The sequence below is a fragment of the Chinchilla lanigera genome, unplaced genomic scaffold, assembly GCF_000276665.1.
Source record: "Chinchilla lanigera isolate Chin_1 unplaced genomic scaffold, ChiLan1.0 scaffold00023, whole genome shotgun sequence".
In the NCBI taxonomy this organism is placed as follows: domain Eukaryota; kingdom Metazoa; phylum Chordata; class Mammalia; order Rodentia; family Chinchillidae; genus Chinchilla; species Chinchilla lanigera.
Window position 1 is genome coordinate 8790271 of NW_004955424.1, and position 17299 is coordinate 8807569.

At 35.4% G+C, this 17299-nt stretch overlaps 1 protein-coding gene and 1 long non-coding RNA gene across 2 annotated transcripts in view; one reads left to right on the top strand and one right to left on the bottom strand.

The window, feature by feature from the left end:
- Lrrtm4 (leucine rich repeat transmembrane neuronal 4) overlaps positions 1–17299 on the top strand; it is a 670466-nt gene that overhangs the window by 183611 nt on the left and 469556 nt on the right. The gene's annotated exons all lie outside the window — the stretch shown is intronic.
- LOC102014688 overlaps positions 13121–17299 on the bottom strand; it is a 7562-nt gene continuing 3383 nt past the window's right edge. The window contains exon 2 of the long non-coding RNA XR_261048.1: positions 13121–13548. This is a non-coding gene — a long non-coding RNA (uncharacterized LOC102014688). The remainder of the gene's footprint in view (positions 13549–17299) is intronic.

The window sequence follows — 17299 nt, forward strand, 5'->3', positions numbered from 1 at the left end:
AGGCAGGTGTTTTGCCGGTGAGCTAAATCCCCAGCCCCGAAACATTTTTAATTAAACATTTAAATAACTATTGCCTCATTTTCTTTCACTAATAACAAATGAAATACCTAGCCTCTAAAAATTTATAAGTAAACGTTGTATATGTGACAGAGCCTTTATTATTTTCTGAATTTCTTCATTATTCTTAAAGTTTGACCATTCATATATTTAACAAATATTTGTTATGTACCTAATGGGTAACACATTTCTACTCAAACATCATTAACTATATATGTGAGGATGTGTATAACTAGAGATACAGATTACATAAATATATTGCATAGCGTATCGATAAAAAGATAGATACGGATCTTAACTCGTATCCAGGACAACTTCTGCATAGTCTTTGACAAAGGATGAGGACTATTATTTTCTATCAATCATTTTAGGAGCCCTTGAGAAAGGCCCTATTGTCACTGTTTTGATCATCTACCCATTCTCTGAATCTTAACTGTGTCTAGAAGCATAAGATCCTGTCTATCAACCAGCCTGGGAAAACTCTACCGATGTTTCCTTAGAGAACACACGATCTGAATCGTCAAATCTGGTTTTTCACCAGAATTAAAGAGATAAAGGGACAGTGGGGAAAAAGAAAACACCAATGCCATCTAACTTCCATGTTTTTCACTTATTAAGTTTTCTTATTAAGTGACTTCTGTGACAGATATTTCACTTTTGTATATGTACGATCTTTTGAAGATAACTTTATTGTCCAAATTAAGTAATTTCATTTCTACTTTTCCAGTACATCACCTGGGTTCCAGAAACATTAAGTTGCTTGAAATTTAAGTTATTCAGCAGAAAAAACACGTAACTCTCATGTTTTATATGAGTTTAATTCTTTCTAATGGACTAAATTTTGCCAATTTTGATACTATTAATATATTAGTCAGGATAATTATTTGTTGTGGGGCTGTTTCCTGCTTTGTAGGGTTTTCAACAGCCCCTCTGACCTCTATTCACTAGAAATGAGTGACACCCAGAAATGCACAGTTAGGGTGACTCAGAATACCTTCAGATATTGCCAAATGTCCTCAGGTAGGTGGGAATGGGGTAAATCAGCCCAGTTAGAAAACACTGCATTCACCATTGATTTGCAGTATTCCTTCTGTTAGCATCAATATTTTCTGATACTCAGACATGGAAGTAAAAGAGTATGCTACCAGCAAACAATGAAAAGTCTCCACATACACTATAACTTCATGGTAAAATGCATTGATGTAGTACCAATGTATTGCAACTGTACAGCAAAAGGCTATGAAAAAATCGTGCAATAACAAAATTTATTTAATTTTTTTTTTACTAGATGTTCTTGTTCCTGTAACACCCATTAGCTGATGTAAAACTCCTGTGGTCTGTGATGCTTTGTCAGTCTGTTTTTTGTTTGTGGTTTTTTGTTATTTTTTTCTTATTGCTTCGTTTTGTTTTGTTGATGTTGTCGTTGTTGTTTTACTGAAAATTGAACCCAGGGCCTTTCCACTGATATACATCCACAACCCATTTTTCTCCTCTCCTGTCTTTCTTCCTTCATTTATTTTTATTTTAAGTCAAGGTCTCTAAGTTGTTAAATTGTGCAGACTCACCTTGAACTTGCAATCCTCCTGTGTACCTCAGGTCCCAAGGCTTTTGCATATCCTTTATATCCTATCTTTTGGAAATCATTTTGCTCCACAAAGAATCTTTTCAAATGATATTGGCCATACATATTTTTTACAACTACTTTCTTTTTACTCATAGATGCTCTTTTGCTTTAATAAGTGGTAAACTCCTACCCCTACCTAAAGTAATCCTTCTAAAAAGTTACTACTCTATATAAACTCTCAAATCTTCTCAAAATATAAACTCTTTTAGCTTAAAGGTCTCTCAGAATTTAACTTATCAATTTACATTCCGTTATTCATCCACCAGCAGATATTTCTGCTATGTTCTGTCATGTGCTGAGCAGCAGTAGATGTGGTCTTTGTCTTTACAGAGCTTATAGGTGGAAGAACACAATTCAACATCCAGTTATCAATAAGTGACGAACATTGTGCTAAAAGAACTAGGGATTCTCCTGTAGCTGCTGAAACAATTTAAGACAGGTAAAATTATATTGAAGCAGAAACCTCAAATTAAAGCAGGATAGATGAGGAACAGAAGTTTAGGGGGAGTTGAGAGGCTAGAGTGAAAATACAGTCCAAGGCTCAAAGACAATAGAGTCCAGTTCATTCACAGAACTACAACAGCAAAAACAGCTAAGGAGAACTTGAGCATAGACATCTGAGCATGAAAGAAATTTAGGACAGACGTGACCAAGTTTTCTCTACTTATGTTCAGTGCTGAGGTGCTGAGTGCTGAGGACTATGTCCTCGTCTTAAGTTGCCGCCTGACTAGCAGAGAGTGGCAGGCCCTGGTTAGTTATTAAAGCAGTTTGAGATGGCCCATGAAATTAGAGAAACCTACTATAAATCATTGTGTCCATAAACTATTTCATTTCACTGGTAGATCATTGAAAAGTAGAACCACAAAATGCTTTATATGTGGGTTTTACACTGTCAGTATATTCCCTAACTAGGAGGTATTTTATGATGTGTTGTAATAGACACTGTTAAATACCCGCTCTACATCTTGCAAAGTAAATTTTGAAAAATGAATTTGTTACTTGGAATTGTAGATCATTTCATATTTTTATTCCACCAAACAACTTTTATATTGCTCACTTTTTGGTCACAAGATATCAATGTGCCTCTTTCTGAATAGGATAGGAAGCAGCAGGCATCGGGGAAGATACAGCTGGTGTGATGATTCCGAGTACACAAGCTTCACGTCCAACTCTGCTCTGCTCAGAAGACCACCTCTTCTTCCTCTGAACTCATTATACCACACTCAGCTCCCTTCTTTTGCTTCCCACCCACTGTCCACGGATCCACCACCGACCCCCCTCATAGTGGGAATGGGGTGGTCTAGACTACACAGTGGAAGATTTTAAGGATTAAGAGTCTAGAAGCCTGAGCAATTATCTACATGGTCTGATCTTCACCACCTCATTTATACATCAAAAATATTATTTTCTTCATCACTAATTGAGGACACAAATAGCTACTTCACCAATAAACAGGTTTTTTACTTTTTCTCTCAACACGTTTATGGAAAATCTGCTCCATGCCAAGTACTAAGCCACACAACAGAAAAAAAGTTTTTCCTTTGGCCAGTCTGTCTTTACACAATCACATGGGGAAGGTGTATAAATAAACAAGCAAATAATTATAAAACATAACATCAAAGTAGCAATAATTGCTTTCTTGTAAAATGAAACCAAAAAAAAAGGAGCATGACAGGGAGGCAGGAAGGGATGCTCTGGATAGAGTGGTCAGGGAAGACCACTGAGAATTTGGGATTTGCATGAGTCATAAGTGAACAACTGGTAGAGGAAGTCATGGCTTTCTGAACTGAATTTAATGGGGCTCAGAGAAGGAAAAGAGGCCAATTTCTTGGAATTATGACACAGGTAAGTCAGAGAATAACAAAGGAGTGAACAATGCCTTCTGAAACTCCAGTACATCGAGGTAGGTGCTCAGGGCCCTCCAATTTCTTCCAACAGTTCTGGGTGTATATAATGATTGCTTAGGTATGTGAAGGAGCAGGCTCTTACATGCTGAAAGCATAAAAGTTTGGTTGCCAAAGTTTTTTACAAAGCCACTGGAGGGCTTTGCTACTTAAGTATTTAAGTGGCTACACCATAAAATTATTATGCAATGGATGTATGAAGGACCATTTTTTTAATTTTAAAGATAATAAAAAATAAAATGATGCAGAATTCCAAAACAAGTTGATAGAAAATTAACAATGGTTATTATATCGTATATTGTTATATTCAAAATAGTTGCTCAGATTACCAAATGTACGCCTGTAAAAGTGATAAAAAAATATAAACACTAACTGTTACTTTCAGTGAGCTAATAGAAATTAGTAGCACAATTATCTTAGCTATCATGTATATATTCCTTCCTTTTTTCTCCTTTCCCCCATCTCAGTTATACTCTCCTTTTGAGCAGTTTCTTTCACTTTCACAATATCTATTGTACCTTTTGGATCTTATTTAATCTTTCAGTTTCTTACACTATGGAGACAATATGATATTTACACATGTGAGTCTGATTTATTTCACTTCTGAGCAGGGTCTCTACTTGCATCCACTTACATATAAAAGCCTCACATTTATCTTTCTTTATAGCCAAGTAATACTCCATTGTATAAAAATATCACTTTTTTTATCCATTCCACAGTTGATGGGTATTTGGGTTGTTTCCAAGATTTCGCTATTACAAATTATGCTGCTATAAACATGGGCACACACATATCACTGTGGTATGATGTTTTTAATTCTTCTGAGAAGATACCCAGAAGGAGAATAACTGTGTCAAATGGGACCTCTAGTCCTAGTTTTTTGAGGAATCTGCATACTGATTTCCACTGTGGTTGTATCAGTCAACACTCCCACCAACAGTGGAGAAGAGTTCCTTTTTCCCTACAGCCTCATCAGTATTTGTTATTGGTTGATTTATTGATGATAGTCATTCTTTCTGGGGTGAGATGGAATCTCAGTTTTGTTTTAGCTTGCATTTATTAGATGAACAATGATGTTGAACATTTTTTTCTTACTTTTAAGTGCCATTTGTATTTCTTCCTCTGAAAAGTGTATATTCATCTCAAATGCCCATTTTTGGATTGGGTCTTTGAATTTGGGGTTCTGATTTTTTTAAAATCTTTATGTGTTTTAGATGGAAGTCCTTTGTCTAAGGGACAGTTGGCTAAAATTTTTCTCAGTTTGTGGGTTTTCTTTTCACTCTGTTGGTGATTTCTTTTGATGTGCAAAAACTTTTTAATAAAATGAGATCCTAGCTGTTGATTCTTTCAAGTATTTCCTATGCCATTTTTATTTTGTTCAAGAACTCTTTGCCTATCCTTATGTCTTCAAGATTTCCATCTCCTTTCTCTTGCAGTAGACTTAGTGTTTCCATTTTAATAGTTAAATCTTTGATCCATTTTGACTTTAGTGCATGATGATAGACATGGGTCTAGTTTTAGTCTTTAGCATGACAAACGCCAGTTTTTCCAGCACCATTTATTAAATAGGCTGTCTTTCTTCCAGTGAACATATTTGGCCACTTTGTCAAAGATAAGGTGGCTGACTGTGATTGTAGTAATGTTTGCTTCTTCTCATCTATTTCAGTGATCCTCAGGTCTGTGTTTTTGCCAGTACCATTTTAACACAGTAGCTTTGTAGTATAATTTCAAGTTAGGGATTATGATACCTCCTGCTTTGTCTTTCTTGCCCAAGACTGGCTTTGCTATTCTAGGTCTCTTGGGGTTCTAGATGAATTTTAGGAATGTTTTCTCTAGATCTGTGAGGTATGCTAATGGTACTTTAATTGGGATTGCATCAAATGTATATAAAAGTTTTGTGAATGTGGCCATTTTCAGAATGTCAGTGCTTTTTATCCATGGGCAAGGAGTATCTTTCCATTTTCTGAAATCCTCTTCAGTCTCTTTTTTTTTTTTTTTTTTTAAGTCTTTTTGGGTACTAGGAATTGAACTCAGGACCTTGTGCTTGCCAGGCAGGAGTTTATGCTGCTAAGTTATATACCTGGCCCTTCAATCTCCTTTTTCAGAGTACTGTAATTTTCAACATATAGATCTTTTGCTTCTTTTGTTAGATTGATTCCTAAGTATTTCATTTTTTGGGGTGCTATTATGAAGTGTGTGGTTTCCCTAATTTCTCTCTCAGTTTCCCTAAAGCAATAAGAAATAACTTATTCATCTCGGTGAAATAAGTTTAAGATTTAAAGTAAAGAGAGTGAATGCACTAAACCTGGCTATAGTTGCACCCAGAGATTGATCATGAGAGAACCATGCTTGTACTAGGACTGTACAGGAATCAGCAACCTTCAACGACCATGCTGATATCAGAAAAGTGGGAAGCAATAATGTTTCCTGAAGTTCTTAAATGTCAGAAAAGATAACTGCACAAAATGGAAAGATTTTTCCCACAGTTATTTGAAAAAAGTATTAAAAATACAGAAATATTCCTTTAGTAATTACAGGAAAAAGGATAGTTGAAAGGAAAATGGATAACATTTATTTATGAGGGCTCCCCACAGTATCATTCATGAAAGCATTAGTAATATTACAAAGTCAGTTTTCAGCAGGCCCCAAATCTACCCAATTGCTTGTTTTCATTCTCAAAACTTGATCAGAATGCAGGCATTCCCATTCATGAATATGTTTTCTACAGTGTTACTGTCCCATAACCGCAGACCTGAGTGTTTGTGACCCAGCGTGTAAAGTCCAGAAAACCTACAGTATTTGCTGTCTGCCTCTGTACAGAAAAAAACAAAGTTTGCTGGCTCCTGCATTCAACTCCACTTTGTCAAATTCATGACAGATTCACAAAAGATAATTTTCAAATACGTCCAAAATAACCTCTTTCTGAAAAATACAGACTGAATTAAAGTCACAAATTTAATTTTGAAGGGTGCACCCAGGGGAAAATACGGACCTGTTCCTTCACCTTACAAATGAGAAATGCCTCTTGATGTCAGTAAAATATTCAGAGCATTGCCACACAGACAGCAGCACAGTAAGGATTTTATAGCAGAATCTCACAAAATCACATGAGGAAAGTACGGTTTTATTCCTATTTAAACATTCAAAAACTGAAGCATAGAGCATTTGAGACCAAAGAAATAGTAAATGTCAGAATATGTGTAAATACTCAGCCTTCCCAGATCTCAAAATTCTATGCTTTTATTAATATAAATTCTAAATGATACTCTCCAATTAAATATAGTTTACACATTATTTTGAAAAAGTACATAATTAAATATATAGTCTCAAATATAAGTAAGTTCAGCTTTCTATTTATTATAGTTATGTCAAAGTTTATTTTTTAAATTTTATCTCCATTGCCTCTTTTTAATAATTAATTTTGTTTATTGGGACCGTTTAGATATGCGTAATGATCACATTCATCATAAGGAACTGTGACACATACGTAATATACCCCTCAAAATTTCAACTGTATGTGTTCTATTGTAGGAAAAAATGTGCAAAGAAACCTAAAAACAAAGTTTAGTTTTCGTTTTTTATCAGATTGCATTTTGATGATGTTTACCTTGTGTTTTGAAAAAATCAATACAGGAATTTAAACCATTTACCACATGAACTGGAGTTTTCTAGAAAGCTAGAAATGAAAGCTCTTCCTGGAAAATATATTAGCATTTACATTATTCTGACAGTATTTGTCATTTTGCCATGATATTGAAATTGATGATATTTAATCAACAAATTATGTCTCTTCTCATATACATAACAATACCTATCTTGTGTTCAGAGAATGGTCCCAAAAATAATTTAGTTGTGTATATCCACTTGTTTCCGTAAGGAAATAGTTTACTTCTGTTTAATATACTTATGGCAAGCTTAACACAAAGGACTAGATTTGAAATTATATTTACAATCTCAGAGCTTTTACCCAGCAGCCACTGCTTGCTTCTGAGAAGGTAAGTAACCATAAAATATAATCAAAGAAAGAGAAAGGATAAGAAAGTCTATGACCATGAACACCAGTCCCCAAGTTCTTTTTTTTTTTTTTTCCCCCGGTATGGGGAATCGAACTCATGACCTTGCGCTTGCTAGGCAGGCGCTGTACTGCTGAGCTAAGTCCCCAGCCCCCACCAGTTCTTTCTTACCACTCAGGATTTACTCCAGGTTCAGATTAGCATAAGAGATTCTGAAACATTGTGTGCAATCACATACCTACACATAAGAAGCTTATTTGATCATAAAACTCTCCATTTTCACTTGTATATGCTTATGACCTATGTGTTTTGGCTCTTCCAGGAATAGCCCCAACAAAAGTACAAAACTGACTGCAGATTGCTATGTAGCTATTGTCCACATAACTTTTTTTTGCAATTTTAAAGAGAATAATAAAAAAAGAACAATAGCAAAATACCAACAACATAGACAAAGATAAAACAAAGCAAAAACAATAAAAATGATACAGGGTTTAAGAACAACATAATAGGAGTTAACAGTGGCTGTCATATTACATATTGTTATTTATCTTCAGCAGAGTTGCTTAGATTACCAGATGTTAATTACAGAGCTCTTTTCCACCGCAAATTTTCAGGTCTACATATTCACCATTCCATCCCCCATTATCACATAAATAGTGAGAAATAGTACCTGGTACAATAAAAGGTATACAGGTTATTCAAACTAAACAGGGTCATTACTGACATTAATAAATAATTCTAGGAGATTCATCTTTGTCTTGGGATTGGTGTGTGTGTGTGTGTGTGTTTGCTTGCTTGTTTACTCGTTTTTTCCCACTAGAACTGGTAAGCTTTATCAGGAAAGGAATGTCTGAGGAAAAAAAAAATTCACACAGGAAGTAGAAAGCAAGCTGGAAAACCACACAACGAAGTAAAATAAGAACACTGTGTGACTTCAGAGTTAGATTCCTAAAATTTTGCTTTGTTTCCCTAGATCCACCCACCAGTTGTACTATATAAATTATATATATAAATTATATAAACTGCTCTTGAAACAGATAAAAATTGCCACTTGAAAATGAAGAGCCTTGGTGAATCAAAACATGTTCTAAGAAATCTTAAATTGAGTTATACTGCTTTATTTCTATAATACCTAGGCAGCCATTTTGAAATTCTGACAATAATTTTCTTTTCCTATAGCCTAGAGAGCTTTATGCAATTCTGGTCTCTGAAATTCATTCTGCTCTGAAGAATGAAATATAGTTTTATGTATTTTTTTAAATATATATTTCCACACACAGAATATAAAGAAGAAATTTTTTGACAACCTGAAGGAATGTGAAATCAAAACAGAAACAGCCCATTATCCCGTTATCTATGGACATTTTCTTCGTATGTGTGTAGTATATTTATACACACAAATGTATGCAGCTAAAATAGTAATCATATGACAAGTGCAATTTTTATTTTATTTCATATGCAGTAGAAATTTCCTTCCCATCATTATAGTTTTTTATATAGCTTGAGATTACAGCTCATCAGTTTATTTTTCATAAGCATAGGATAAAATACTTGTTGAAGCATCTCCTCCCTCCTCACTCAACAAAATATAAACAATTACTAATAGTTAAATATCACTATTTTGATTGCAATCAGCAGGATTGATTACAGCGCTATTAATTGGGTACATGTCAGCTCTTTCTGTGGGTAGTCTTCAAGTCATTTGAACCATGTAGGTACAGGAGCAAGTGATTCTCCACCTACATCCTTTCTCTGCATGTCAAACTTCGCCAAGTGATATTAATTTAGTAAGTGATATTTCTAAAATACAAATCTGAACTCTTCACTCCATCACCCAAGTTCCAATCAAATCCAGTTTGCTCTTTAAGGGGGATGAGCAGCTGCTGTGATTTGAGCCCACCTTCCTTTCCTCTAACAGATCAGCCAAGCCCTTCGCTATGCCTTTTTTTAGTTTCCTGATTTTACCGAAATAAATTCACAATTTCCAGCTGTACAGCTTTGTGCAGTTTATTATAATAACAATAGGATTATTATCTAAAGCTAGAAAGCCTTCAAACAGGCCAACCGTGCCATTTGAAAAAGTCTTTCACATTCCTCAAAAACCAAAAATGAGCATAGCCCTTCTTGAACTTTCTGTTCTCTTTCTTCTCCACCTACAGGTATTCAGGTCAGAGGTAAATATCCTCTCCACTGTTCCCCACATGCCCCCATGCATCCTACGTCAGGGTCTTTCTGGCCTGCGTACCACCTCTGCTGACATGCCTGATACTTTCACTAACTTGAGCATTGACATGCCAGGGCCTACCCTGTGTATCCTTTTATAGCCACAGTGCAAACACAGAAGCAGCCCTTTCTAGCTTTATTTTTTTTAACACTTAGTAATTATATTCCTGCTCTAGATTGTACTATTCTAGTTTCTTGGGTTTTATTTTGTTTTCTTTTAATTTTTGAACATTCCTTCCAGAATGAACATATCAAAGAAAGGATATTTTGTCCCGTGTGATCATACCAGTGTTCCTCATTCAAAGATTTCACAGTGCAACACACATTAGATATTCACTAAATATCTACTGAATGTAAATCAGCCATTGAATAGAAAGGCAGAGGGCACAGATGATAACTGTGTGGTTTTTCTCAGACAATTATTTCAGCCACTTGAGTCGAATTATATATGCTTATAACTAGTCACTGGGCACCAACACACTCCTGTGATGAGTAGGTGGCTGTCCTATGGTTAATCGTATCTTGGGACAAGCCATCTTAAGTGTGCTAACCTCAGAAGAAGTCACTGTTGATTTTCACAGTCAGCAGCCATCTCAGCTGAGATTCATGAAATCCTGGCTATTCCTTACATGTTACAGGTGAGAAAACAGCACAAAAATGTAGAGGCAAAAGGATATTCCCCCTTTATCCTCTGAATTTTCAGTGGAATATACTGCCTAACAGATTAGGAGAAAAGGCAAACATTTATTTACATGTAAAAGAGGGAAAATCACAGCAAGGAAGGAAATGATGGGAATGCTTTATAGGCATACCAGGGAATTTTTGTGGAAAGCTTTTCCCTGTACTGAGAAGGAGACCTTGATTCTGAGGTAGAAGCTAGTGCTCAGCATGTGGAAGCATCAGACTTTGGGGCATCATTTTCTGAGCCCCAACAGAAACACCACCTGTACTAGACCAAGGTTCCTAAGCAGCTGTTGCACTCCTCAGTTTATGACTGTCTCACTCAGCTCTTAGAGCTCCTGCTGCCAGGGACTCTTTTCTCAGAGATACACCGCACACACAGTACCTTTCTGCGATACCAGGGCTGAAGTTTAGAAGCCATTCGTCAGCTTGTTTCAATTTATGTGCCTATAGAGCAGGCCCAAATCCCTAAGCAGGAATAAATCACTTGCCGAATTCTGTGAAGAGTCCTTTGTAACTTCTCCCAACGACAGCACTTGTAAGCCATAGATCACGAGTCACTGCACTCTCCCCTAGGACTTCACATTTTGCTCATGAATGTATAATATATTTGGGGAGTTATGGTTTTAGTAACTGTCAGTGTAAACCCCTAATCCTTACATCCTCAAACTGTGGCCAGAAAATGTTTCTAATGAAATTGTGATCAATGAAAGAAAGACAAAGAAAAAGGTGAGAAAGTAAATGAAAAGGGAAAAAGGAAGGAAGAGAGGAGAGAAAGGAAGATGGCATTTGCTCCTCTATTACTGAAATTTTCCCTTTTCAACTACACAGTTGTAAAAATGTCATCTCAAACAGCAAGCTTCAAGATTCTCCGTGGAAAAATCAGTGAACTTTCTGTCAGCCATCGCAGCTGAAGCTGGCAAGGTTGCTATGCCTGCCAGAGCAGGGGTTTTATGCGGCTGGGATTTTGCAGAGCTATTATTCAGTTAGACCTAATAGCAAGAACCTTCACCTACACCTTTGAGCTCACTTGGACTTTAAATTTAACTTAATCTCAGGTTATATCAAGCGGGCAAGGGAGTTAATGGATAAAACCTATTTGCTGAAATTATAACTTCTAGTACCAAAAATAAGAGGTCACCTAGGATTTAGCACAGTATGTAGTAAGAAATTCAGTGCCATGTCTTTCAATACCTGCATTTTGATAAAGGTGGACACCAGCTGTAAATCTAGGGAAGGACAAATCCACCAACTTCCCTTTCTTCCCCTGTATCTTTCACTCTCTTGTGGTTTGTTCATTTCCTCCTGTCTTTCCTGTGTCTTTGCTGATATCCCTCTTACCTCCCCTTATTTCCTCCTTTTACTCATTGCATCTTTCTTGGCTTCTTATTTTTCCTCTGACCATTGCTTTGCTTTTCTACTAATGTGAATGTACATTTCACTGTACATTTTTCCTTCTGCACGCCAGCTATTGAAATTGGCTTTGAGGCAGATAACTGTGAATATCACAGGGTCCCTTGCTTCAAGAAAAGCATGCTGGCTATAGAAGGTAGGCTTGCATATAATTAAACAGAAGAGAAGTAGAAGGCAAATAAGGAATGCCATCAGTCCTAATTGCTGTAATTATGGAAAAGAGACCCCACCCCTCCTCTCTCTTTTACTTCCTATCGGCCCAACTTAGAAACTTTTGTTCATCTTTTTTTCCCCTGTTACCTATAGAGAATTTAAATTACTTCTTGAAATAAAAAATGTAGTGTGACTAAGGAGCAATTTTACATAATATTCTTTTTTATACAGAGCCAAAGAACTCCTCATTGTTATTGATATGTTACTAATTACACTGAAAAAAGAGAATTCTACACCCACTTAAGTGGTGTGTAAAATTGGCAAGCCCTAGGAACTGAGACTCCTGAAATTATACATAAATGCAAGAATACCAAATTCTTGAGTTACTCTATCTTCCATTTAAAATGATCTTTTATATGTTTTATTTTTTTATGTTCTTTAATTTCGCACAGTGTGATTCTGCCAAAAAATTATTTGAATTCCTGTCTTCCTTTGTATCCCACGTACATATAAACATTTTAGTATAAAAAATTAGCTTGATTGTAAACCTTATGTCCAGATAATAAGCCACCAGTCACACTTTATTCTAGAAGAAATGCTGTCCTTATTCCTTTACCACATTCATTTTAGAAGAAAAAAATTTTCAGATTAAAAACTAAGCTTCTGCTTATCATAGGTCAGGCAGTAGCACCAGCTCAGGCTGAGGCTTAGAAATCCTTTTTGATTCTGAAATTAAAACAAGGGTGAGAGGGAAATGGAAGCCAATACACTGAGTCAGGGAATAGTTTGCAGTAAATGATGGTCTCAGGGTTCATGACATAGTGTGACATGGGTAACAAGCTGGTACACAGAAAAAAGGACAGTAATCTGGTATAATTTGACACATTGACTTTCTGTGCACTGACTAGAAATAAAGTTAGATTCTACGTACTTTATTAAAATGGGAGATAAGGAGGTGTTATTTAGCTTAAATATAGAGTTGAGAGTATGAGAGATTACTTTTCCTCACCATGGCTACATACAGGCTCTGGGCCCTGTAAACAAAAGGCAAATTAGCAAACAAAAGCAAATTCATTTATTGACGTTTTAGGACATACAGTATACTTCATAAGGAAACAGAAATCCAAATAAGTTGCTAATTTTCTGTATTTTTAGGCTTAGATTTAACAAACAGTGGCCGAGTGGGGAGAAATCTGACTGAAAAGCTCAAGTGTGTCATAATTTAGCAACGTTTGTTTGTTAGGATTGTCCTGGGTGTGTCTGTGTCTTCAGCTTCTTTCTTCCAGGTGTGGAAAGGCAACCATCAAATGAGGTTTTAAGACCAGCTTCAGGGTAGAAGGATGAGAGAAGATCGATGTAGCTGTCTTGCTTCTGGTGTTTTCTGAAGAGCCGAAGTTCCATATTTCATATTCTGATTCGCTTTAAAGACTTCTAATGATTCTACCACCTGAATCAGTACCAGACACAGCTGATATGCCACCTAAGGAAAACAACAAAAAGCTTTCACACAATTTGTACCGTACATAGTGCAAGGCTCCAGAATTGTTCCATACCATTTCAGAGTTTCCTCAATCAAAGACATCAAAGGGGTAAATTTCTTAAACCTTAATATGAAAGGACCATTGACAAGATTCTGTTAGCAAGTGGCTCATTGACAATTTCAAATCTTTGAGAGGGTCGTTGACCCCTTTCTCATGTTATTTTCTCTTATTTTTATGCTGTACTTACTTTTTATGATAACTTTACAACCTAATTTTATTACCATAACTTTTTGAGGTTCAAAACCTATAAGGCTAAGCAATGACTTGATGTCTCTCTTTGTTTAGCTCATGTCGGTATTAAAGCAAATATATTCCAAACTGAGCTCACATCTATGCTCAACTGTATTTTCTGGACATGGGAAACTTGTTTGGGGAAAAAATTGAGAATAATCTTGAAACTCTTTTGTGTTTTACCATCTGTCTTATTGATCATTGTAAGTTCTCTGGACACAGAGACTGAGATGGGAAAGTAGGTTCACACGACATTCTGTTAAAGAAGAGGTAGTCCTTTAGAGGTAGGCAGGCATTGGCCAAACACTATGAGTCTGAGGAATGAAGAATAGTATATTACACCTGAGATTTGTCTCATATTTCTTTAAAGAAGAAATAAATTGTGAGCCTAAGAGCCAACTTTTAACAGCAGTTAGTGGTTCAGTATGGCAATGTGTGAACACTATATCATCCATTCCAAAACTATATGTAGTGTACCATCTAGATTTATCAATTTAAATTCTTAAATAATTATCAATCTAGTCATTTTTATCATTCTATCATCACTCTTGTTCAAAACAATGTTTTTGCTCAGGACAAACAAAATATCATCTTTATTGGTTTTTGCAAGTCTACTTGAACGCTTGTCCAATTTATTCTCTAAAAGATAGTCCTTGACTTCTTTAAAAAAAAAGGTAAGCCATGCCTCTGACCTAATTATGATTCCTAGAATAAGTCCTCAATTCTACAAAATGGCTTATTAAATACAGCTTGAGTTGGGCTTGTATCATGCCCTCCAACCACTTTGCTGACTATATTTTTCATACTTCACTTTGTTCTAGCTAGAAGAGGATACTGTTGTTGCTTCAAAACCTGAAGGTGCTTCTTGCCTCACTGTGCTTGTGCATGCTTCTAAACACTTTTCTCCTGATCAAGCTTGTTGAAGATAAAACCTTCATCTTCCTCTAACTTCCTACCCTAAATTTGAGCCTGCAGCTTTTCTGCTCTCACTGTGTACAACACTCTACTTTTGTAGCACTTTCATCAGAAATATGTCTCTGTGGGTGTTTATGACTCTGCCTTTTTAATAATCTATCCCTTCCCATAGCTTACAAGACTTTTAAGCCTCTAGAAAGTGAAATTTTTCTTTGGTTTATGTTTGCCATTCTGTCTCAATTCTCCAAAACTCCTTAACACACGTTAAGCTTTCAGTAAATATTTGTCAAGGGAAAACACCAATAAAGACAAATACATTGGACTGGGGAGGGAAAACCAGAAATACTTCAGTGATTCTAATCTGAGTTCTTAAAATCTCCATATTACCATATTTATTTAGATCCATTTCCGGCACTGGTGATGTGCCTAGAGAATCTATCTGCTGTTAGTTAGGAAACCAAAGCGAAAAACTAGTAAGAGCAATGTGATTATTATTCTAAGGGAAACTTGTTAAGTAAATTTTATGTATTATCTCCTTTGGACCTCATATAAATTAGACCCTATTATTTTCTCAATTCTGTGGTTTAAGAAATTGAAGCTCAGCAAAGGTAGTTAACTTGCTCAAGATTATGCAACTACTAATTGTGAATCCAGTGTTCAAAATCATGTTCTCATTCAGGATATACACAGTGTAAGGAGTAAGAATGTGAGTTTTATAAGCAAAAAGATGCAGTTGGAATAGCAGCTCTGATATCTTTTAGACATGTGAACATAAGGAAGTCATTTAACCTCACCAAATATGTTCCCTTTATGGAGATAATAAATGCATCTGCTTCTCGGGGCAGCATTTAACATAAGATCAATCAGTTGAAGAGCACTCAAATGATACCCACTGCTATTGCCACTGGGATTTTCATCACCAAGTTACAGAAAATCTAAAGGCAACTGTGTGAGAAATGGAGGCTGTAACATGATCTTCAGAGTCTGCTCAGAACTTACTGCCTACTTTGTATGTATGAGCTGGTGGAGAAAAAGGTCATAACACCAATTTGGATACTACTGAGAAACAATGGTTACTGGGTAGACAAGAAATAAATGAAATTTTTTATTATTATACATTTTACTACTAAATTTAATATCTACACAACAGATATCCAATAATGTCTTTTCTGTAATGCACTGTATGTGTAAAAAACCATGCAAGACAGAGGAGATAGAGATAGAGATGAGACAAACAGAGAAGATAGAGAGAGACAGAGAGAGAGGAGAGAGATGGAAAGAGAGGAGAGAGAGAGGAAAAAAAAACTTATGTAATCTCAATATCTTAACTTTCAGTCCTGAAGTCACTCTGGTATATGTATATCAAAATTAGATGCATTTTTAAAATTGTGTAGGAACTCCAGATGTCTCACTGTCTTAAGTACCATCAGCACCTGTCTGAGGAAGAGCGCTTATGATACTGGAACCTGTGAGGCTAATTGTTCTTGACAGAAGCAGTTTCCATAAAAGTTATGTCAAACCCTTATCACTGCCTATAGACTTTCTATGAATACATTTTTCTCCACTATGGATTTAGATATATTGTACCAATTGGGAAAGTATCTTTCAATTATTAAATTTGTCCAGTCATTTACTGAAAGTAAAAACCCCTTTAGTTTAACTGTCTATCATATCACATCTGAAGTTCATCCTGGACATGGTTTTAAGAGCCAGATGCAGAGTATATATTAATAATGTCAATGATTTTTCTTAAAGCAGTATGTTTGGGTCATACAAAATGAGTAGTACAGTGGTATTATGATGTAGTTTAGAGGAAGTAAACCCTACAGAGGGAAACATGCAGCATTTTCCTTTCCTACTCCCAGCTATCAGAAAAATATACTGCTAAAATTTATAAAATTTCTTTATAAAGTGAAAAACAATGTCTTTTGAAATAAAGAGCCTGAATTCAAATATCAGCTGTACCATTTCTAACTGCACGGTCTGACTTTGAAAACATTGGAAGCCCAATTTTTCCATACATAAAAAAGATAAAGAAATTAAAATAAAAATGCAACTCTCTTACACCTCAGAACCTCATATCTTAAATTTTAACTGGAGGCAGTCTTCTTCAATCCCCCCAAGGACTCTATAAAATAAGTTCCATTGAATTTACAATAAAGCTATAGAGAACTAGATTTTTTTTCTGATTTTTATAATTCATTAGGTCATATCTAAATGATCATACTAAAAATGTTTTAATCCTTCTAGAATTTATACCTTGCTACAGTTTTTAAATTTTAAGAAAATTCCAAATTTATTGTCTCACTGAGGATCTTTCTTTAAAAATAAAAATCTCCACTTCTCCCAAATAATGTTAATTCATGCATCAAATTTTGGCATGATTAAAAATATCTATCTAATGAATATAAGATATGAGGACATTTCCTCTCAATTTGGTCTTATTTTACAGAAGGTCACAGTAACTTATTTTTCCTTTCTTCATTTAGCTAAGATTTTATATATATATATATAAAATCTCATATATATAATATATCATATATA